General features: G+C 41.5%; 1 protein-coding gene across 2 annotated transcripts in view; it reads right to left on the bottom strand.

The window, feature by feature from the left end:
• LOC126481336 (ribosome-recycling factor, mitochondrial) overlaps positions 1–25,092 on the bottom strand; it is a 64,472-nt gene extending 39,380 nt beyond the window's left edge. For both annotated transcript variants that reach the window (XM_050105022.1, XM_050105021.1), the window contains exon 1: positions 24,945–25,092. The gene's annotated coding sequence lies outside the window, so the exon portion shown is untranslated. The remainder of the gene's footprint in view (positions 1–24,944) is intronic.
• Positions 25,093–25,528: the final 436 nt, after the last annotated feature.

The following is a 25,528-nucleotide window of genomic DNA, read 5'->3' as shown; positions in this document are numbered from 1 at the left end:
ATAGCTCATCCAGCTGTAGGCAGGGGCAGGCCGTGCTCCGTCCCCCAGACTGCTGAGCCACCTGGCACCCAGCATGCTCACTCTCTGCCCACCGGAGCCACTGCATACACTGCATATCACGCCTGCGCCGACCACCCCAGTGTACAAACCCAAACACATAGAGGATGATCGGCCCCCTCATTTCCCAACATGCACTGACTGTTGATGCCACACCATATCTGGCGATAACGAAAAAAAAATGCCGCCCCCCCCTGTGTAAGCATCTGAAAACCCAATTGTCCGATAAGCGCCAACCCATACTACAGTCTGTCCATGGCTCTGTTCCGTTGAATGGCTGCCTTTAAGTCAAAGACTATTCTTCGAGTCGCAACTTCCTCATGGACACCAGCACTGACATCTCAATCATACCTAAATCGATGGTCACATGCCTCCTCACATGCACATACTCTCTCCTGCGAGCCACGAACTCATCTACACTCCAGACCTGGGGCTCCGTCGAGCTTCAGCTCCGCCTCTCTAATGGCCTCTCCGTCCCCTGGATCTTCCATGTGGCGGGTATTGCAAAACCGATCCTGGGAATTGACTTCTTATCACACCACCACCAGTCTCCAAATGTTGTTCAAGGTTCTCTGTTTCACCACACCTCCAACTCACATCCCATGTGACCATGTTCTGCCACCTGCTCCGAGCGTAAATGCTGTTACCTGTTTAATGCATCAGTCTGTGGCTCTTGCAAGCAGGACTTCTGAATCACGTCCTGGAGGAAAGTACCAAGACACGTGCCCGCCAATGTGAGAAAGCCGTCTTGAAAAACTGCATTGCACCCGCCGAGGACGAGTTTGCCGTGATCACCATGAATTAGCACCGCTTGACAGCACCGACACCCGAGCCTTCATCTGCCGCACTTGACAGCTCACACAGGTTGGCAACATCACACCTATCTCATGTGACTCCAGTCTCAACCACACAGTGTGTTCCACTCAACGTCTCTCTCACCTATTTTGAAGACTGACATTCGCACGATCCAGCCGTCCGGGCTCCAACCACGCCCCCACCCCCACACACGTGCCTGCCTAGCAAGTTGATAAACATTCCCCCCTCTCATGCAACCTCGCATGGCTCGCTCCATAGCCCCATGCACGCCAGCAGCACCACTACCACCGAGTGCGCCTCTCTAACGCACTATGGACAACAGACAGCCTCTATGCGCACCGCTCATATGTAGCCTCATGCTCGGCACTCGCAAACTGCCATCCGCACCAGCGTAAACATACCAAAAATGTAACTTTGTCACTGCCACTCCCCTCTTGAGCAGACAACTACGCTGCTTCCAAGCCATGCGCCCCTAATAAATCAACTGACACCACGCCCCGCCCACACACTGTCATCGGACATTCAGTTTCCACCATCACAAACAGAACTGTTCATCACATCATCACGTCCGAGGGCCCACGTTTTTGCCACAAGGCTCGCCACCTTAATATACTTGAGTTGCGCTCAGCTCACCAGCAAATACAGGAACTTCTTGAGGCGGGAATTTCACAGCCCTCTGATTGTAACTGGTTGTCACCCATACACTTCACCCGCAAACAGGACGGCTCCTTTCATATGTGTGGCAATTACAGACACTTGAATGCTACAACTGTGATGGACAGCTATCCTATACTGAACATTTCTGACTTCATTCACCTCCCGTAGGTGCTCCAATTTTCAGTTTACTGGACTGTGAACGCGCTTATCACCAAATCCCAGTTGCAAGTTGCACCCAAAGACATTCCAAAAACGGCAATCATCACCCCTGTCAGTTTGTACGAGTAACATTTCATGCCATTCGGGTTAAGAAAACGCCACCCAGACGTGGCAACACTTTACTGACTCTCTCTTGCTCCAGTTCGACTTCTGTTTCGAATATCTCAACAATATCCCGATCTTCAGCAAATCCGCGCAAGGTCACAAACGCCACACCACGATAGTAAAGGACACTCTCTCAGCAAATGGAGTCAAGATCAACACCGACAAACTGCAACTGCACCAAGAATCTGTCCAATTCTTGGGGTACACAGTCTCGGCCGCCAGTATACACCCCCCTGAATCGAAGGTGCAATCAATCTTACGCATGCCACTCCCTACCACATACAAAGAGCTCCATCAGTTCCTGAGAACAATAATCTACTAATGTCATGATTTCCCTGCTTCAGCCAACACCCAGGTCACCCTCGCCAGCAAGCAAACTTCAGGGAAGCGCCCCGTTCCACGGACGGAACCAATGCGCGCAGCCTTCCAAGCCCTCAAAGACTCTCTCACGTGAACTATCATCCTTGCTCATCCAATCTCGGATGCTGAACTCTTCACCACCATGAATGCCAGTGACTACATGGTAGGCTTGGTCCTACAACAACACCAGAATGACATGGTCATGCCATTTCAGTTCTTTTCGTAGAAACTTGGACATGTCCAACAAAAATACTCAGCCTTCGACCACACACTTTTAGCAGTTTATGAGGTGGTGAAACACTTCTGCCCCAACGTCAAGTGCTGACCTTTCCACACCCTGACTGACCATAAACCAGTAGTAGATGCCATATGCAACCTCCAGCCCAAACCTCCCCCCCAGTCACTTTCAGCATTTCGATTTCATCTCTCAGTTCTCTACTGACATCCTCCATATCAAAGGTGCGACATCGTTGTAGATTTCCTTTCCCTTATCAGCACCATCTCAATGGTCGTCGACCTTTCCAACTTCATGCCCCTACAGAACCAGGACGAGGATACACACTTCTCAACAGCACCCCTCTTTGCTGTCTTTCACCAAAGCAAAATTCGTAGGCATCCGAGAGGAAGTCTGGTGCGACCCCTCCACTGGCACTCTCCATGACCTCATCCCCAACCCCCCGCCATTCAGTGTTTGACACACTACATTCTCTAGCACACCCCAGAATAAAGTCATCGTCACACCTCATGTCCAAATGACTTGTGTGGCCTGACATGATGTGTGACTGCCAGACCTGGGCCTGGAACTGCATCACCTATCAACGCAACAAAGTCACCAGGCACACTGTTCCACCTCTCCTCAAATTCAACATTCCATCTGGCCACTTTCACCATGTACACTTAGACCTCATCAGCCCCCTTCTGCCGTCAGAGGGCTTCTGTTACATTCTTTTTGCACCAATCGTTTATCTTGGTGGGTAGAGGCTGTACCTCTCACCAACATAACCACCCAAACCATGGCTAAGGCTTTTGTGTCTTCCTGGATATCCTGCTTTGGCTGACTCACTACCGTCACCACTGACCAGGGCTAGCAGTTTCAATAAGCACTCTTCGCCCTGCCAGCTGTGTGGCATCAAAAAATGCCGCACGACTGCCTTCCACACCCAAGCAAATGGACTGGTAGAACGGTTGCTCTCACACTTTCAAGAAAGTGCTGTGGTGCCACAACAGTCTTTCGACCGAAGCCCTCCCGTGGGTACTCCTCGGCCTACAGTCATCGCACAAACCAGATATCGAGGGCAACACGAATGAGTTTGTCTATGGTGAAAACGCTGTGCTCCCTGGGGAGCTGTTACAGCCTACCTCCCCCAACAATTACACCCTCCTTTCCGACTTTGTAAGCCGGATCCGAACGCATTTTGCAAACATTTACCAGATCCTCCCCCCCCCCCCCCCCCATTTAGCCATACTCCCCCTTGCTCCTACGTGCTCTCCTTTCGTGCAATTTGTTTTTCTCCACAATGACACCATCTGAGCCCCACTTGCCCCACTGTATTCAGGCCCATACAAGGTCATAAACCCCATCACTAACACGATGGACATCCAGGTTAAAGGTTTGCCGATCACTGTTTCTCTCCACCACATGAAACTGGCACACCTCGACCCAGCGTCTTTCGTGCCAGACGACGTTATGCAGCCTCCCAGCAGTGAGGACTCGCACTCAAGCTATGACCACTCAGAGCTGCTGCCGCACCCCTCACACCCCTCACCTGAACATGTGTGTGTGTCACCATCAATGCCATTCCTCAGGTGTTCGCCTTTTCTCTCTACCTCCTCCCCCAGACCTCCACTAGTGGTTCTGCAAAACTGATTTCCTGCCCAAATGTGTGGAGGACATCATCATCCTCATCAACAACAACCACATCTTCATCCTGCTGCAAGGCAACTTGCCCCACCTGATCGCAGACCCGGTTCGTCAGTCAACTGCCAGCTCCTGACTGCTCCCACACGGGGTCCACCAAACGCTCCTCTGAGCAATGGTAATCCCCCTAGGGAGGGTTACAGTTCGAATGCTGCCAGCCGATCATGCAGGGGACACAGTCCCACCCCACACCGCTCCATCCTCCCGTGTGGGCCAATGCCTCTTACCTACAGGAGTTCCACGTCAACCTTCCAGCGTGGTCCCCGCCGCAACAACCTCCGGAGATGGACATCCCCATCACTTCACTGCTGTCCCTCTCACCACTTTGTCCGCCGGACACGGCCCCCCTTCCACTGCACTCAAACCGTACTCCGCACTGCGGGAGGGAGGGAGGGAGGGGCTGAGTGGCATCGACAAGTACGAACAGCATATCTCTGCCACCCCAAGTTCTTTGACTCTCTTAACCTAATGGCCATGCCATCTTGCTTGTGCAGTTGGCTGTACGATTTGTTGTAATGTGGACATCTGTAATGAAATATACCAAGTCTTACTGAAATGAGTGTGTTTCTTTGGGCTACAACCCAATCGAAAGCCCACAAGTGTAACATCGATTCCCAAAAATATGATACTCGTGTGGTTAATAGTGATGATGTGATATAATTGTCAGTGCTATGAGTGAGTTAACACACAGTCTTCTATGGTGAGAGCTCCTCAACAACGATCAACGACTGCGCGGAGGTGTAAAGTTAAAGCTGAGAGCATCTGCTAGACAAAACCAGGTGGCTGGCTATGCAACCAGTAGCCTACTGTATGAATTCGGGGTGGTACACCATCAGTGACATGCGGACAGACTTGGCGAGTTGGCTGTTTCATTGAACCAGTGCAGACTGCCACTGCTGGCGGCACCTGGCCCAACTGACGCAACGTGGCTGGTGATGTGTCTAGCGGAGAGGTGAGTGACTTCCCCCACTATCATCAGCTTCCTCACAGCAAATAACATGGAGAGGGAGCAAGATTTAATGAACACACCCAGTGTGGGCAAAATGTTTGAGGAAATTATGAACTTTATTGAGTTGAAGCTTTCAGACCTAAGAAGATAGCTATGACAGAAGAAATGAACAAAGTTGCCTTCTGAACATTTTAACAAGCTACCATAATACAGATGTTACATCAATGGGAAAGTGAGAACCTGATATCTGATTTACAGAAAACAACCACATTTTCTTATGCTATTCCCACAGCTTGACGGGCCATTCCTCTCGAAGAATGAGCAAATGTAAACAACTAAATTAACATAGCAATTAAGAAACAGAGCAACAGTACTTTTATAATACCTCATACAAATGATGATGCAATAGTGGTACAGCAGAAATTAACTGCTGCTGTCAACCAGGAAAAAAAAAAAAAAAAAAAGGAAATCTGAATAAAGCAGATGAGTAAAACTAAAAACAGAGTTATCGATGAAACAGCTTCAGAAGATGATACTGCACAATTAATGACTAACACTAAACTGTAACAGTCTTACTTGCAACCTACCATGAAAGAGAAAATCTCTCTTCATAATGTACAATGTCCCTTCTGATGTGGAGGTGCAGCAACTAAAAAAGATAGAATATGCGCAAATTTTTGAAGGGGACTAGAAAAGGATCATTTAGGCTCACAGTTTATTCTAAAACTTTAAGACTGAAAGAAAGGAAAGTAGTTCATTACATACTGTAGTTTGGATCTAACATGAGGAAAGCCCTTCTAAGCATGCAGAAGGTATATTTAGGCTTTGAAGTTATAGTTGTGAAGGATTACCTAGAAACAGACCACTGCAATACGTGTCAGGATTATAATCATGTGGCAAAGAACTGCACCAGAAGTAGCAATTACGTGTGCTTACTGTGGGGAAAATGGGCACAAGAAACTAGACTGTTTAAATAGCAAGTAGAGCCTCATGTGTGACCATGTTTGAAAAGAGAGAGGTTGTGTAATGCAAATCGGAATGCCTGCCCAACATATCAGACATTTCTAGACAGACTTATCCTACACATTGATTATGCATAACAGACTGATGATGCCTGATGATGGAGCACTACGAGATGAGAGGATAACTTGTCGAATATGTAGGAGGTGGAAATCTCCATTTAGGGAAAAGCAAGATGCGGAAAGAGCACGGAATTTCTGGCAAAAAAATAGAAGACAAGATGCAGTTACACAGATGGAAGAGAATTGTTCGCAACCAAGCCACAAAAATGACTGGAATCTGTATAATATTTGTCAAAACAGGAAATCTGTGTTTCACACAGAAAAAGGGCACAACAGCACTCCAACAAATGAAGGTATCAAAATTCAGTACAATGAGGTGTGAAGCACACTTGGTAAAAATTGAAAACATCAAAAAGCACAATCACAGTGCCGAAAAGTACTCGCAAAGGAACAGAATCACCTCAAAGAGAAATATCAAGTTGAAAAAGAGAGAAAAAGAGAGAGAGAGAGAGAGAGAGAGAGAGAGAGAGAGAGAGATATGCCAATGCAGTTTAAAGTCTCAGATCAGCACACTCAAGAGTTCATAATACAAATTGAGACAGGATTTACAGCGACAACTTTAACTGAGAGTAAAACATGCATAAATCTGCAACAAACCTAGGAAGATCGTGAAGATGCGCTCCACCTTGCCAGACTGGAAGAACCTTCAGTCCTGTTACCAGCATTGAGATATATAATAAGAACCAAACACCCAAAAGAAAAGTAAGAACCAAACACCCAAAATGAAAATGTGTCTGCAGCTCGTGGTCTAGTGGCCAGCATTGCTACTGCTGGATCATGGGGTCCCGAGTTCAATTCCCAGTCGGGTTGGGGGTTTTCTCTGCCTGGGGACTGGGTGTTTGTGTTGTCTTCATCATTTTATCATCATCATGATCATCATCATCCATGACAATGGCTAGATTAGATTGTGTAAAACTTGGACTGTGTAAAAATTGGATCCTTGTACGAGTGCTGACGACCATGCAGTTGAGCACCCCACAAACCAAACATCATCATCAAAAGGAAAATATTTAACATTTCCTCTATACGCAATGTTGTAGATTGTGTTCAATTATGATTGAAGAACCTACCTTCTGGCTCGCAGCTTTTGGAGAACTTAGAGCTTAAAGTTTATCATAAAAGAAATATAGTATAAGATATTGAGGAGTTTTGTGAGCAGTTTGTTATATGGTATGGTAGAACAGCACTTGACCCTCACATCAATGGTGGTCACACTGGGACTTTCACATATACCATACATAGATAGACATAAGATTTCCAAAAATGAAATATGCTAATTAGCTGAGGAAATGAAGTTCAACATTCTACATGTACAGGAACCATACAAAAAAGGACAAAAAATCCCTGGAATGCCAGTTGCAACTCAGGTCATCACACACGGTCAAAGACCAATGACAGCCACTGTCATATTTAAAAACAAAATCTCAGCTACAAAAATAGAATAATATTCTATTGAATGTGTTGAAGTTCCGACAGCCACAAAAATTTTATTTTTACCTCAATGTATTTCCATTTTACTGACACCACAGACGAGTACATGGTGCAATCTGAAGACATCAGTCATCTTTACCAAAGGAAGCTGTGAATGCTAAGTCATATTGTGGTTTAGTTCAGTAAAGGACGAACGAGGCATTATACTAAGGAAGAAATAATGGAATTAAATATGGGAGTGGCAAGCACAAGTGGAAATTCATCCATGTATGAAGCAAAATCTGGTGCACAGTCTGATACAGACATCACAATAGTTAAGGAATGTGCAGTCAGGATGACCAGAACCTGGAAAGCTGAAAGAGGTGTCACCACAAGTGACCACAACGTTATAATCTTTAAGTGACTACAAAGTTATAATCTTTAGAACTTACACATGCAGAAATGAACTCAGGGATGGTAATGCATCAGATATGTTAAAGTCACAATACAAGATAATGAAAGCCAACTGGAACCATGTCAGGAGTGTTTTCCACAGTCCAGAGCCAGTGGAAGTAGATAACAAGATGAACACAAAAGCTCAAGAGAGCATGAAAGATGCAACACCAATCATAAGACAAATGGGCTGGAGTTCACAGCTATTATGGGACAAGGGGGCTCCAAAAGCTGAAGCCAGAAGACAAAAGGAAAGGAAGATTCTACCAGAAAGGTCACAATGCGGAAGAAAGAGCTCAAAGACTGGGCAGATACAGATGCTGTAAGCAGCAATTTAAAAACCACCTGTGGCAAGTAAGAACAGAGTGCTGAAACCAAACTGTGGCATAGAAGCTAACTCTTGATCCATGGGGTATGCCAAATAAAATCGTCTGTGAAAAGATAAAATATCCAACAATGTGTTCAATTACAAAAGGAGCAAACAGCTGCATGACACAATTCCAGAGGGACACATTCTTTCCAGATAACACTGCAGAGGACAAATTTGATGAACACAGAGATTTGTAGGACAACAGTAGGGAAGCGTACTGTGGAGCTCAAGTTTCATAAATGTTTAAGTTTATATCTGTGCTAACTCTATAACACATGTTTATTGCAGGGAAGCATACCCATATGGAAGAAAGCAAACGTAATTATCTTTAAAAAAGGTGAGCACTAGGATTTCCTTGCTCCAAAGTTCTATAGATCAATTTGCCTTCTCAATATGCTATGGAAAGTGCTGGAAAACTACTATGCAGTAGACTACAGAAGAAAAAGATTTCTTCATGGAATGGACTCTCAATAATATGGGTTCAGAAATGTAAAGTCAACGGAAAATGTTGTTAATGAGGCGATAAGACTTACAACAATTGCTAAGCATAAATATTGCAGCCATAGTGGTGAACACGCTTGCAGTTTTTGACTGCCTGAGGGACTTAAACTGTTCACAATAGAGATGGGCCAAACGATTATTCTGGGGTAACAGTTATCACGGTTCCAGTAATTTTTTTATAGCCATTATTTTTACTTTTCACTACTGAATACTCCAACGGGGTTACAGTTACATAACGGCGTAGGTGGAATCCATCAGTTTAGTTATCAGTATAACTGCGAGTAGTGCAAAATGGCAGGAATGTCATATGACTCGTGCCATAACCTTACCTTATTAACTGCAGGTACATTTCAGTTGATGTTTGAACGATTATTAGTGTTTCATATCATATGTACGTAGGTTATCAGTCGCTATTAGAAATATTATCCTCGCAGCTGCAACAGGAAGTACATGGAACTATGCCACAGCACTGTTTAAGTAAAATGTTAACAAATTGCATTTTTAAGTATGAAGTAATAGGTACACTGAATACTGTAGGTTGAATTCGAAGCTTAACTTCTTGTGCCGTTCACTTAACAGGATAAGTGTACAGCCCTGTAATACAACACAAAAACATATGTAATGTGATAGATTTGTTTACTTTTGTACAAGATAGTCCTATAGGGCAAAGTGTGAGTACGCTAATCCAAATTTTATGTGAGATTTGGAAAACTGCTCGATTTCTCCAGCTACAACATGTGTATGACATGTGAAGACATGCAGATCGACAAGATTGACAGTGTTAATTTCTGGGATTACAACTTGATAATAAATTCAGCTGGGAAGGGCATACCACAGAATTCCTGAAGCGCCTAAACAAGTCTGTATTTGCAGTGAGAATGATCAGATGTAGGAGACATAAATATAAAAAACCTTACATATTTTCATTCTATTATGCCAGAAGGGATCATATTCTGGGGTAACTCATCAAATCGAGCAAAAGTTTTTACCACGTAAAAGTGTGTAATAAAAATTATATGTGATATAAATTCAAGAATATCATGTAGACACCTGTTCAAAGAACTTCGTATTCTAACCACTGCTTCGTGGTATATTTATTCCTTAATGAAATTTGTTGCAAGTGTTTTCAACAAATAGTTCAATACACAATATCAATACTAGGAATAAGAACTACAATCTACATAAAGACCTAAAATCACTTAGATTGGTCCAAAAAGGTGTCCAATATTCAGGAACACACATTTTCAATAAATTGCCAGTAGGTCAGCAGCTATTAAAAACTTGGTTTTAGATAATGTACAGTTTACAGAGTTTGAAAGACTTTTTGATATGCAACTCCTTCTACTATATAGATGAATATCTTAACAGGAACTCTTAGACCAGCTTAAGTAAAAATTCTGCTATATTTCAGTTTTGACAGCACTTGGGCACAACAGTCAAGATCAAGTATTCTGTGTACGATAAATTTATTAAAAGTGCATAACTATGTTTTATTATGGCAGTGTATTAATTCTGTAAATGTTAGAAGCTCCAGTTTACTGTAATATACTCAAATATTTTGACAATCTCCTGACAAATGATGAGGAGAATAAGTATTATATTAAAATGTTTTATGTTATGCTTTCTGACATGTTATTGGTAATCACCGTCCCCGATGGCCAGCGGCTGTTCCCGTAGCAATACGAAAATATTTGTTCACTCCAGTAACTATCCTCTCTGGAAACATCACCAGGATCTACCACCTTTAACTGGAGTCAGGAACACTGTTACTCAGTTACCAACTTCCAGGTTACCTCTAGTGGTAGCCCGTTAACTGCCACAGAACGAGAACTGTGAGCGAATAACGTTAACTGCCAGAGAAAAATACCGACCTCTGTCAGGTATTTCCAGTCACTCGAATTCCTTATGGTTCCTACCTGCTAAAACTAAATTGACAAATAAGGCAGTGGCTCAAGGGAACGACCGTGCATGTCGATGCCTGTACTGCAGCTCCTATCAGCCACTGCTCTGACATTAACTTTATTTGACTGTTTGTGCTGAAGGTAGCAAAGGCTCACGAAATAGTGCACAGTTCTATCAACAGATAGCTCACAGTTATTTTCATGACATATACAACACCCTCCAAATGGTCTATCCCTCTCCTTCGTAGCCAGATCTCCAATGAGTTGAAGCAAAAGCACAGTACGAACTTCGGTCAACAGATGGTGCGAGGCACTGTTGGCAGTTATTAAAATAACTGCCAGTATCAGATGAGCGATTATCACAGTAACTGTTACTTCTCAGTAACTGTTTATTTCAACTGGTTATTTCTATCAGTTACATTATTTTTTGCCACATCTAGTTCACAAGCATTATACCATTTTTTTGAGAACTATTGTCAAAACAAAGAGGCAACACTGTTGTGCCCAGGAGAGACTCTTACAAAAGAACTTTCAAAAGGCTGCCCACACAGCTGGTCTTCTGGGATCTGGTACTTGACCCAGTATTACGAAAGCTGCAGGAAACAGAGCAGTTGTAGGGGTAGCAGCATATGCAAACGGCCTGATGATCCTTGTGAAGGGAAGCTCCAGATGTAACCTAGAAGATGGCTGCTACACAATTCTTCACAATTTCATCAGTTCAGTAATTACATTGACCATTGCAACTAAAATGACCACATATAAGTTGTTAAAAGTGACCCGACCGTGAAATTAAGCAGGAGGTCCACAACGAGGAAGTACATCAACAGCTATTTAGTTATCTTCTCGGATGAGCAACAGAATTATAGTGCACATATTGAAGAAATAAGCAAGAGAAACAAGAAAATTAAAAAAAAAGTTATCCTAGCCAGTTACGTACACTTATAAATACTAATGCTGACAACAAGAACATAACATTATCGTAACTGCAATCATGGGATATTGTGCAAGTGCTTCAGGGCATGGACTTCTGTTCATAACACCAGCAAGGGTAGTTATAGTGTACTGTGGGGAATACATCCTCTGTTGACAGGAGCTATTGGTGCTGTGTCGGCTGAGGTGTTGCTCGTAATACCTAGCATATGTCACTCAATCTGTTGATATGAAAAAAAAGTGATGTATTTGCTGAAGAAAGAACAACACCATAAAGCCTGAATTTAATAGGAATATGGGCTACAAGCAAACAGAAAATTTACAGTCACTTGTCACCTGTGGTAGAAATAATGGGACGATGTCCAAATGTTGAGGCACACCTATGGTTTTCTCCCAAATCTAAAACAGAGACTAGACATGAGGCACTCAAATTCTTCAAGAGACCTGACACTCATCTTGGTGGGTTGCTTTATGCCTTGTACTGACACTGAACTGATCGAAGACAAACCTTCCAATATGCCTGCAGTGAAGAAGATACAACAGAACATACTACCTGGGGATGTCTGCTGTATGGTGATGTTAATGTTTAATATCCTGTTGAAGATGAGCTCTACAGAGATGGAGAACAAGTTTAGATTCAGGAAGGATACGCCTTTTCAAAGGAACTGTCCTGACATTTGGCTTAGGCATTGTAGGAAAATTACAAAAGAAACCTAAATCCGAATAGCTTGACCGGGATTTGAACTGTTATGTAGTACACTTAATTCCATTTATCATAGTTGATGTACAATACATGTATGTAATAAGCACTAAAATGTCTGTCACAGATACAGGGTGTTTCAAAAATGACCGGCATATTTGAAACGGCAATAAAAACTAAACGAGCAGCGATAGAAATACACCGTTTGTTGCAATATGCTTGGGACAACAGTACATTTTCAGGCAGACAAACTTTCGAAATTACAGTAGTTACAATTTTCAACAACAGATGGCGCTGCGGTCGGGGAAACTCTATAGTACGATATTTTCCACATATCCACCATGCGTAGCAATAATATGGCGTAGTCTCTGAATGAAATTACCCAAAACCTTTGACAACGTGTCTGGCGGAATGGCTTCACATGCAGATGAGATGTACTGCTTCAGCTGTTCAATTATTTCTGGATTCTGGCGGTACACCTGGTCTTTCAAGTGTCCCCACAGAAAGAAGTCACAGGGGTTCATGTCTGGCGAATAGGGAGGCCAATCCACGCCGCCTCCTGTATGTTTCGGATAGCCCAAAGCAATCACACGATCATCAAAATATTCATTCAGGAAATTAAAGACGTCGGCCGTGCAATGTGGCCGGGCACCATCTTGCATAAACCACGAGGTGTTCGCAGTGTCATCTAAGGCAGTTTGTACCGCCACAAATTCATGAAGAATGTCCAGATAGCGTGATGCAGTAATCGTTTCGGATCTGAAAAATGGGCCAATGATTCCTTTGGAAGAAATGGCGGCCCAGACCAGTACTTTTTGAGGATGCAGGGACGATGGGACTGCAACATGGGGCTTTTCGGTTCCCCATATGCGCCAGTTCTGTTTATTGACGAAGCCGTCCAGGTAAAAATAAGCTTCATCAGTAAACTAAATGCTGCCCACATGCATATCGCCGTCATCAATCCTGTGCACTATATCGTTAGCGAATGTCTCTCGTGCAGCAATGGTAGCGGCGCTGAGGGGTTGCCGCGTTTGAATTTTGTATGGATAGAGGTGTAAACTCTGGCGCATGAGACGATACGTGGACGTTGGAGTCATTTGGACCGCAGCTGCAACACGGCGAACGGAAACCCGAGGCCGCTGTTGGATCACCTGCTGCACTAGCTGCGCGTTGCCCTCTGTGGTTGCCGTACACGGCCGCCCTACCTTTCCAGCACGTTCATCCGTCACGTTCCCAGTCCGTTGAAATTTTTCAAACAGATCCTTTATTGTATCGCTTTTCGGTCCTTTGGTTACATTAAACCTCCGTTGAAAACTTCGTCTTGTTGCAACAACACTGTGTTCTAGGCGGTGGAATTCCAACACCAGAAAAATCCTCTGTTCTAAGGAATAAACCATGTTGTCTACAGCACACTTGCACGTTGTGAACAGCACACGCTTACAGCAGAAAGACGACGTACAGAATGGCGCACCCACAGACTGCGTTGTCTTCTATATCTTTCACATCACTTGCAGCGCCATCTGTTGTTGAAAATTGTAACTACTGTAATTTCGAAAGTTTGTCCGCCTGAAAATGTACTGTTGTCCCAAGCATATTGCAACAAACGGTGTATTTCTATCGCTGCTCGTTTAGTTTTTATTGCCGTTTCAAATATACCGGTCATTTTTGAAACACCCTGTATGTCTATTATGTAACAGAGCTTTCCAGGATTTAACTTGCAGTTTTAGTTACATATTATGACAACCATGTCAAATAAAGAGTGGGCATATAGACCTCTGATTAAGCAACATATCATACTCTCATCTCGATCTTTACTTCATATTCACATTTGTTATTTGTTGGCTTCGGCAACCAGCAACCAAATTGTCACCTGCCAACCCAACTTACACTTAAGGTACAACTAAAGATCAGTCTGCCACACACAACCTAGATTTGAAAGGGACACATCATCACACTCATACCATAGATGAGCATTATTTTGAAGATAGAAGGAAAACATTTATTTATTTATTTACATTTTCTTTGTGTGGAGCCATTGTAATGATGGCTTTTGCAAATGTCAGACTTAATACTATGATTATATTTACACTTATAAAATACACTATATTCTGTAGCTGTTGCTTCTTATGTCTATTTTTTACATTTATCACATTACAACTGATATGCTAATGCCTCATGTTACAATCACTATCTTAAAATTCGTTGAAAGAATATAAACATTTTTCTATTACAAAGGATTTTAATTTTGTTTTAAAAACATTTCTCATGTACATTCTTAGAGCATTTGGTAGCTTGTTATACCAAATCAAACCACTGATATATGGACTTCTATCAGTAACTTTTAACGTTGTTCTGTTATGGAAATAGTTACACTTAGTTATAGTGTTGTGATCATGTACATCACTGCCCTTGATAGCTTCTGTTGGTTGACTTATAAAAAATACAACTATTTTGAAGAGAATATATAGTCAGATTTTTGTGCTGCACGAACACTTCATGACAAGAATCTCTACTATGTCCCATCCCATGTATATGTCTTATTGCTCTTTTCTGTAGTAGTAGGATTCTTTTTAAACGTATGTCAGCTGCACAGCCCCATCGTTCAAATTCCGTAACTGAGAAAGGGGTAAAGTGATCCGCAATATACTAATTTCAGTGCTTGGCTAGGAACTATCTTTGCGAGCTGGCTGAGGAGATATATGGTACTACTGACTTTTCCACATACGAAATTAATTTGGTATGTCCACCGCAAATTTTCATCAACATACTCACCCAGTAATTTACAGTTACCATTTTCTGTTGCAGAGATATTAAACACACTATTCATATTGTTGTGGTGAGAACTTCCTGTTTTAAATGTCAGTAGTTGAGATCTGGTGATATTCACCTTGAGTCCCTGATCATTGAAGTATTTTGTTACTTCTGTTACACCACTAGTAGCAAGAGATTCTAGCTCATTAGATTCACTCCCGTAGAATAAGAGTGATGTGTCATCTGCATAGCCTACATTATCTACATGTTAAGCTGTTGAACATGCTTCTGTAGCAGCATTCAAATCATAACCAGGCAGTTCAGATACTGGTAGTAGAAGAAACTTTCACCACCATATCACCAGTATTTGATTGACAATGAGATAATACATGATGGCATCAAGTTCCTGGTCACCAGACCTTGCATCAACAAAACTGAAGCGGTCCACAATTGAAATGTTGGACTGAACAGTACAGTGCTGTTATGGGCATGGTCTGATTGGAGATGGTATGAACCTACCTTCGTCCAACTTTGAATTTAGCAAGCAACAATTTTAACATGGATACAAAGCCATAGTGCAATTTGACATTTCTCACATGCATAATATCTTCTGTTTAAACTCAAAGCCAATCCACAGTGCCTCACGAAAAGAGAGCATGTGACACAACTGATAGTAGTTTAGCTGTTAAATGTGGACATTAAACTCAGCAGCCTGAGTTAAGATATTCAAGAGGAGTAAGGTGTGTGCCATCACCAGATTTCACTCTTATCATTCTCTCTCACTGCCATCAACAACTTAAATATGACACCATAACACTGTACACACTTATCAGGTCACAATACAAACATATTTATAACAAAGGAAAAGTGCCATAGTGAATGAAGAAAGAAAAAGTATCCAATTACACGGCTAAGTCCAGCCCTCAGGGTCTCCCACACAGTAATGCTGTATTACTAACTTCTTTTTTTATATATTTAATAACACACAACTACTTGCTATGCTGATGTTGATGGCACTACCTTTAAAAAACGACACAAGGTGTTTAAAAACATGTGTCAGAAACTTTCAGGATTTATGCTTGACATCAAACCGTTCCAAAAAGTCTGATGAACATGGGTCCAAAAATTCTTCATTAGGTAGGTGTGGTAGGACCTTCCTGCAGTGACTTTTGATTGTGTAATGTGTCTCAAACATGCATTTTTACTCACAGTTGGTCATTTCATTTGTTTTGTTTTGTATGATTGCAGGCCTAATTTGTTATGTTTTAGAGTAACTTCCCTCATAACACTTCAAAAAGAGGTATTCAGTGTCTGAAATGATAGATATGTACTACACGTATGGCCTCACAGGTGGGAATGCAGATGCAGCACATCAACTTTCTGCCGAACATTACCTGTGGAGGCAGTTTCCTTGTGCAAGGATGCCATCACTCTACCAACACTTGCAAGACACAGGCTCAATCTGAGAACAGAGTTGCAGGTGGTAGGAGACCATGTGGTGTACAAAAGCCTGAGATTGAAGAATGGATTCTTGTGTTGTGGGTGAAACTCCATCAACTAGAACAAGAATAATTGTGAGGAGGGAAGGCATTAATCAGATGGCTTTTCACCCTGATGGGCACTTCAGTTATCATAACAGTCATGTCTAGGGTTACGAGAACGCTCATTAAGTGTAACGAGATAGACATCAACAGAGGTTCAGCCTCAATATACGGGATGGAATCTTTCATCATCATCATCTTACTGCATTCTACTTCTTTCTGCACTGTCTCACTGAACAAAAATATCTACAGTTCTTTAGGCGTTGTTGTTGTTGTGGTCTTCAGTCCTGAGACTGGTTTGATGCAGCTCTCCATGCTACTCTATCCTGTGCAAGCTTTTTCATCTCCCAGTACCTACTGCAACCTACATCCTTCTGAATCTGCTTAGTGTATTCATCTCTTGGTCTCCCTCTACGATTTTTACCCTCCACGCTGCCCTCCAATACTAAATTGGTGATCCCTTGATGCCTCAGAACATGTCCTACCAACCGATCCCTTCTTCTGGTCAAGTTGTGCCACAAACTTCTCTTCTCCCCAATCCTATTCAATACTTCCCCATTAGTTATGTGATCTACCCATCTAATCTTCAGCATTCTTCTGTAGCACCACATTTCGAAAGCTTCTATTCTCTTCTTGTCCAAACTATTTATCGTCCATGTTTCACTTCCATACATGGCTACACTCCATACGAATACTTTCAGAAATGACTTCCTGACACTTAAATCAATACTCGATGTTAACAAATTTCTCTTCTTCAGAAACGCCTTCCTTGCCATTGCCAGCCTACATTTTATATACTCTCTACTTCGACCATCATCAGTTATTTTGCTCCCCAAATAGCAAAACTCCTTTACTACTTTAAGTGCCTCATTTCCTAATCTAATTCCCTCAGCATCACCCGACTTAATTAGACTACATTCCATTATCCTTGTTTTGCTTTTGTTGATGTTCATCTTATATCCTCCTTTCAAGACACTGTCCATTCCATTCAACTGCTCTTCCAAGTCCTTTGCTGTCTCTGACAGAATTACAATGTCATCGGCGAACCTCAAAGTTTTTATTTCTTCTCCATGAATTTTAATACCTACTCTGAATTTTTCTTTTGTTTCCTTTACTGCTTGCTCAATATACAGATTGAACAACATCGGGGAGAGGCTACAACCCTGTCTTACTCCCTTCCCAACCACTGCTTCCCTTTCATGTCCCTCGACTCTTATAACTGCCATCTGGTTTCTGTATAAATTGTAAATAGCCTTTCGCTCCCTGTATTTTACCCCTGCCACCTTTAGAATTTGAAAGAGAGTATTCCAGTCAACATTGTCAAAAGCCTTCTCTAAGTCCACAAATGCCAGAAACGTAGGCTTGCCTTTCCTCAATCTTTCTTCTAAGATAAGTCGTAAGGTCAGTATTGCCTCACGTGTTCCAGTGTTTCTACGGAATCCAAACTGATCTTCCCCGAGGTTGGCTTCTACTAGTTTTTCCATTCGTCTGTAAAGAATTCGTGTTAGTATTTTGCAGCTGTGACTTATTAAACTGATAGTTCGGTAATTTTCACATCTGTCAACCCTGCTTTCTTTGGGATTGGAATTATTATATTCTTCTTGAAGTCTGAGGGTATTTCGCCTGTTTCATACATCTTGCTCACCAGATGGTAGAGTTTTGTCAGGACTGGCTCTCCCACGGCCGTCAGTAGTTCCAATGGAATATTGTCTACTCCGGGGGCCTTGTTTCGACTCAGGTCTTTCAGTGCTCTGTCAAACTCTTCACGCAGTATCGTATCTCCCATTTCATCTTCATCTACATCCTCTTCCATTTCCATAATATACTCCTTCCACCTTTCTGCTTTCCCTTCTTTGCTTAGAACTGGGTTTCCATCTGAGCTCTTGATATTCATACAAGTCGTTCTCTTATCTCCAAAGGTCTCTTTAATTTTCCTGCAGGCGGTATCTATCTTACCCCTAGTGAGATAGGCCTCTACATCCTTACATTTGTCCTCTAGCCATCCCTGCTTAGCCATTTTGCACTTCCTGTCGATCTCATTTTTGAGACGTTTGTATTCCTTTTTGCCTGTTTCACTTACTGCATTTTTATATTTTCTCCTTTCATCAATTAAACTCAATATTTCTTCTGTTACCCAAGGATTTCTACTAGCCCTCGTCTTTTTACCCACTTGATCCTCTGCTGCCTTCACTACTTCATCCCTCAAAGCTACCCATTCTTCTTCTACTGTATTTATTTCCCCAATTCCTGTCAATTGCTCCCTTATGCTCTCCCTGAATCTCTGTACAACCTCTGGTTCTTTTAGTTTATCCAGGTCCCATCTCCTTAAATTCCCACCTTTTTGCAGTTTCTTCAGTTTTAATCTACAGGTCATAACCAATAGATTGTGGTCAGAGTCCACATCTGCCCATGGAAATGTCTTACAATTTAAAACCTGGTTCCTAAATCTCTGTCTTACCATTATATAATCAATCTGATACCTTTTAGTATCTCCAGTGTTCTTCCATGTATACAACCTTCTTTCATGATTCTTAAACCAAGTGTTAGTTATGATTATGTTGTGGTCTGTGCAAAATTCTACCAGGTGGCTTCCTCTTTCATTTCTGTCCCCCAATCCATATTCACCTACTATGTTTCCTTCTCTCCCTTTTCCTACACTCGAATTCCAGTCACCCATGACTATTAAATTTTCGTCTCCCTTCACAATCTGAATAATTTCTTTTATTTCATCATACATTTCTTCAATTTCTTCGTCATCTGCAGAGCTAGCATAAGTTACCTCATTTACTTGACAATGTACCTCTAGAGGTCATCCGATGAATGTGGTTTATGCCCCATGTAGCACGATCCCAGTGTACATGGGTAGTTAGCCAAAAGCTAAATAACCAGTTTCCAAACATGTTGGTCAGTCGAGAATCTATTACGTGGCTTGGCTGATCACCAGATCTCAATCCAATAGATGTTTCCCTTGGGGGACATTTAAAATCATTGGTTTATTCAGTTCAAGTAATTAACATTTGTACTCTGAGAGAGTGTATCCACAAATGGATTCGACCAAAAACAGAACATGCCATAAGTTTTTTACATCATACGACAATGCATGGAATGCAGGGTCAGGGGATGCAGGGAAATAGGAAGTGGTTACTTCAAGCAGCTTTTGTAAATGTAAATGTATCATTTTTGTACTGTGAATAACAAATCCTTTCACATCTTCCTAGCAAAGGATTTTTGGACCCATGTTAATATGAACTTTTAGTAATGTTTTGATGTCAAGAACAAATTCCTAAAGTTTCTGACACATATTATTACACACCGTGTATAGGCCCTACAATAATCTGTGATGCTTTCATAGTCAAGTTTAGCTCTATTTACAGTTTATGACTGACTAAAGATAGAGTGTGATTTGTTACAAGAACAGAGATGCATTTAATGTATGATGTAGAAGAATGTAGTACTCAGAAAGCCAAACAAATGTATCGCCAAAGATCTGGGTAGCTCAAAGCATTGAGGCACAGCGTATTTGGGATGGATTGTGTGTGTGCAGAGGTCATGTTGGAGAAAGTGGTGGTGCACTCTAGTGTGGGATGTTTATACCTCTACATTGTAAGTGATGTTTCTGTGGCACTGAACTTAGAGCTGCAGTACCAATGTTTTGGGAATTTGTTTTTATTGTCTTGACAGTGAGTTGTTTTAGTTTCTCTAATTATTAGCTACTGATTTGTGTGCAGTTTTGAAATTGTTGTTCTGTCATGTTGTTAATAGTTTGAAAGTTACTTTTTGGTGTTTCATTTGATACTATGCATGGATTTTACAACGAAAGTTACTAGTCACTGGGGTCAACAGAAGCGTCCGATTAGACCCGTCTGCTTTGACCCATTATGTAAGGGTGTTGTGTGTGACATAATTATGGTGTGGGGTTTATGAGTTGGTTCTGTTAGTAGATGTTGTCTTGTTGTGTTTGGTGGTGGCAAGTAATTGGTTTTTAGGTCTATTTTTCTCGAGTTTTAATGTTTTGTGTATCTATTGTGTATTGAATGTGTTTTTATCTACGTAGGGATGTCTGACTTTTGAATTTTTGATGTGGTGTGGTTTTGGTTTGTTTTTTGTAGTTGCAGGTGTTGGTTTTTTCGTATCAATAGTTGTGACTGACCTATAAAGGTCAAGTGAAATGACTGATTCCAATTTTCGTAGTTTTATATGTAGGTATTGGTGTTTTGGTATTGTCAGCTGTGGTCAAGGCAAATGTCTGATTCCAATTTCTGTAGTTTTTGCTGTAGGCATTGGTGTTTTGGTATCATCAGCTGCAGTTGGCCTACATAAGTCAAGGGAAGTGTCCAATTCCTATGGATCTTGTAATTATTTTTTTTTTTTTTTTACAATTAAATCAATACAATGAAATTAATACCCTTAGCTGAATACAGGCGTTGATATACAATGGGGACAGTTGAAAATGTGTGCCCCGACCGGGACTCAAACCTGGGATCTGCTGCTTGCATGGCAGACACTCTACCCATCTGAGCCACAGAGGACATGTCTGAAAGAACAGATACCACCTTCATATATACAGTTAAGGCTCACCGGCCATTTGACCATCTTCTGTGTGGATGCACACACATTGCCCAAACTCTTACGGGAATCGGTAAAGCCGCGAGTAATGAGTGTAATGGGCAGGGACGCTACGAATATTGTGCGGGACAATAAGTTGGGAATGTGGGTCTCAAGGGAGGCTTGCCAGAGATAAGTCCCTGCAGTCACACTATCCTCTGTGTCCTCAGTGGCTCAGACGGATAGTGCGTCTGCCATGTAAGCAGTAGATCCCGGGTTCGAGTCCCAGTCGGAGCACACATTTTCAACTGTCCCCATTGACGTATATCAACGCCGGTATGCAGCTAAGGGTATTCATTTCATTGTATTGATTTAATTGTAAATTCATTGTAACGAGCTGCACGGTCACCATTGGTATCTGTTCTTTCACACATGTCCGAAAGAACAGATACCATCTTCATTTATATAATTTTTTTTTCGTCATTCTGTATGTTTTGGGATCGTGGTGTGTGTGTGTGTGTGTGTGTGTGTGTGTGTGTGTGTGTGTGTGTGTGTGTGTTTTACTGTTATGTTTAGCTTGTCCCCTCCCAAAAACCCCCAAATTCCTGCAGTTGTGCCGTTAGTTTGATTGTATTTTAGGAGGAAGATGTTATTGTCTTATTTATATGTATTTTCGTGTTTGTTGCCCTGTGTATGTAGTGACATCAAAGGCACCATATTGGAGACGCTTAGAATAGCCATTTCCACCATATTGATGACGCCATGGGCCAAAGCAGACAGATGGAATCGGACACTTCCGTAATCACAGTCACTATTTGTATGCTGCTATGCGGGATATTTTTATTTTATTTTATTATTATTATTATTATTATTATTATTTTTTTTTTTTGGCTCCTTAGATTTTGATAATAGTTCTGCTAGTTGCATGTTTTGGTATAGTTTTCTTTTGAGCTAAACTGGCCAAGTGAAATCTGTGACACTGGTTTTAATGGTGTGTGTGTGTGTGTGTGTGTGTGTGTGTGTGAGAGAGAGAGAGAGAGAGAGAGAGAGAGAGAGAGAGAGAGAGAGAGAAAGGGGGGGGGGGGGGGTTGAGGTGGCTGGCTGTTGAACTTTTTGTTTGAGGTATATACGTCAAATGAAATAGGCCCTATTTGATTCCAGTTGTGTATTTTTTTGTGAGTTCTTGTTAGGTTTATTCTCGAGGAATTTGTGTGCGGTGTTTTTCGGTTTTGTTTATTTTGGAATGGTGACGTTATTCTCAGAGTTGTATAGTTAGCTTGTCCACAACTTAAAGGCATCTACTTCCCGCACTTGTCCCAGTAGTTTTATTTTATTGCTGGAATGAAATATTTCGTGTCATTTATATCTTTGTTCATGGGTGTATTTTGTGATGTTATGGTCACCATACTGTATACACTTGAAACAGGGATGTCTGCTATCTCAATTGCGTCATTGTGAAAGCAGAGAGATGGAATCTGAATTTTTGGTACGTCCTCTGGTTGCACGGCAAAATTTGAGGAAATGGGTACTGGATAATATCGTAGGTTACTCATCCACTGAACTGCCTGGGAAATACACTCTCTGAAACAGACAATGTGGATATTATGTTACTGGTGAAGCCACAATTACACTCACATCACAACAAATGCCTGCAACCAATTAGGCCAAATGATGTCATTCTATCTATAGATTATCTTAAAATGCACGCATTGTGACTGGTTGTCCATATAAAACTAAATACGCATTTCTTACTAATAATTCCTTATCAGAGTTCCCAGCTTATGATTTTATATGATTTGTATAAAATACATCCTATAGGTTTGGGGATCTTGATAAGTAAGTATGATGGTGTCCATTTGCATAGCCCTATAACAGCTATCTTGAAACTACAAATATCGTGGGTACTGTGTACTGGGGTCAACAAAAGCATCTGATTCCATCCATCTGCTTGACCCATAACGTAATGGTGCTGTGGTGTGTGACGTCATTACGGCGCGGAGTTTGAGTTGGTTGTGTTTGAAGGTGTCATCTTGTTGTGGTTGATGGGATGGTACCCTTTGGTGATGTTTTGGCAGTGTTTGCTGTTCGGGACGTAAGGATTGGAAGTTTTTTCAGTGAATTATCAATTAACTTTTTTTTGTTTATGTGTTTGGTGTTTTTGTTAGGTATAATTGGTGCGCTGTTTGTAGTGCAATAAGACGTTTAATTTACTGTGTATCTTCTGTTGTTAGGCATGGATATGATGATGAAATACAACAGTGTTAGATTTTTTATTTTTGTTGTGGATGGTTGGGGTTCTTTTTGTTTGTGTTTTCCTTGTTTGTTTGTGTGGGGTGGGTGGATGGTTAGAGTGCCCGATCTATTGTTGGTGGTAAGTAATTGTTTCTTTGGGTCTATTCTTCTAGAGATGTAATGTTTTGTGTATTTATGGTGTACTGATTGTGTTTTAATTTCTATAGGGAAGTTTGATTTTTGAGGTGGTGGTGTGTTGGTTTTATTTTTTGTAGTTGTAGATGTTGATGTTTCAGTATCGTCAGCTGTGGCTGACCTACATAGATCAAAGGAAATGTCCAATTCCAATTTTCGTAGTTGTAGGTGGTGTTTTTTTGGTATCGATTGCTGCGGTTGAGCTATAGGTCAAGGCAAGTGTCCGATTCCTGTGGATTTTGTTTGGGTAGCGGATGTTGTCGTTTATTGTTTTTTAGTTCATTTTGTGTTTTTGAGATCGTGTTGTGTCTTTTTTAATGTTATATTTAACTTGTCCCCACCCTAAAACCCCCAGTTTCCCGCTGTTGTCCCGTTAGTTTGATTGTATTTTTGGAGGGGATGTTATTGTCTTACATATATGTATTTTCGTGTTTGTTGCCGTGTGTACGTAGTGACGGATAAGCACCATATTGGAGACGCTGAGAATGGGCATTTCCGCCATACTGTTGACGTCATGGGTCAAAGCAGACGGGTGGAATCGGACACTTCTGTATATTATAAATTCATTACAGTACTAACAAGGTTCACAGTGCCGAAGAAGTAGGCCTATAAATTGGTACCTACTCCTTTACTTTTATTTTGACCTTTGCGAATTACTAAAACAACGTCTGATATAAGGGTGTCACTTGGTGAAGCACTTGAATACAGCATTTCACCCAGAAATTCGGGCAATGATACCATGTCTGTTTTTTTTAAATTTTTCTTTTATATTTTTTTTACAAAATCGCACAAGATTGCAGGCTAGGGTGTGATAGTGAAGCCTGCTCGATATCTTGGCTGTGGTGACAAATTTAACTGTTGTTTAGTCCGAACTTCAGGTAAATTTGGAAGATGTTAATTTGATTGTGTTTCGACGATATCAATGAATGTGAATGCGCAACAAAGCTAGTGCTAACGGATTGATTTGAGGTGCGGCTAATACATTTTGCGCATAAACTACGAAAACTGTAATGTTGTGAGGGATTTCACTGTGTAACTTTTACCACGTAATAATTGTTGCAAGCACATGTGGCCAATGACACGTAGCATCTGTGCAGTTATTTCTGCATTACAATTTTAAATGCCTTACTTTTTTGCAAAAAAAGAAGAAAAAAAAAGAATTATGACACATGACATGCCGCGGCCTTCTATCATAAACATTAGACTGCCAGAAGACAAAAACACGCAAAACGCCATATTGTAATCTACAAACCTTGGCAGCTGCCTTGTTTGGCAACCCGATTTTATTCACCGTTTGTATGCAACGTCAACCACTCTGTAATGAAACAATAATGCGTACCGGCGTCAGTATATGTAAACAAATCAAAGATCTTGCCAATGAAGTGGACTTTGTGTTGCATCTTTGATTGTACTCCACCTAGCGCGCTTCCACATGCATTGAACAACTGCACATGCTTGCACCCAACAGCAAAGCCTTCGTATGGCAGTGCGTGCTTAGAATTTCTACTGCTATAGTTCTTAAGATGAAATCAACTGAAATAATTCGTGCAATCGTAAATGCAGTTTTGAAGATTGCAGAACAAGAACTTCAAAAACAGTAATAAAAAAGACGTGTGAGATGATGTTTGCTATTTATAACATACTGAATGTGCATTGGAAAGTAAGGCTCTTAACTGTGAAGTACTGTTTTGTTTTTATTCTTAAAATCCGCTAGGGGTCTGTAACGTCACAGATGCTGAAACAATATTTTTTCCGTACTCAATCTCGTAAATTAGTACTAGTCAGTAACGCAATTCATTTTTCAGTGATTGCATCAGTAACAAAACTGTTGAGTTT

This window comes from Schistocerca serialis, chromosome 5, assembly GCF_023864345.2.
Source record: "Schistocerca serialis cubense isolate TAMUIC-IGC-003099 chromosome 5, iqSchSeri2.2, whole genome shotgun sequence".
NCBI lineage: Eukaryota > Metazoa > Arthropoda > Insecta > Orthoptera > Acrididae > Schistocerca > Schistocerca serialis.
The sequence above is the reverse complement of the archived record's forward strand: the minus strand, read 5'-3'. Positions and strand labels throughout refer to the sequence as shown.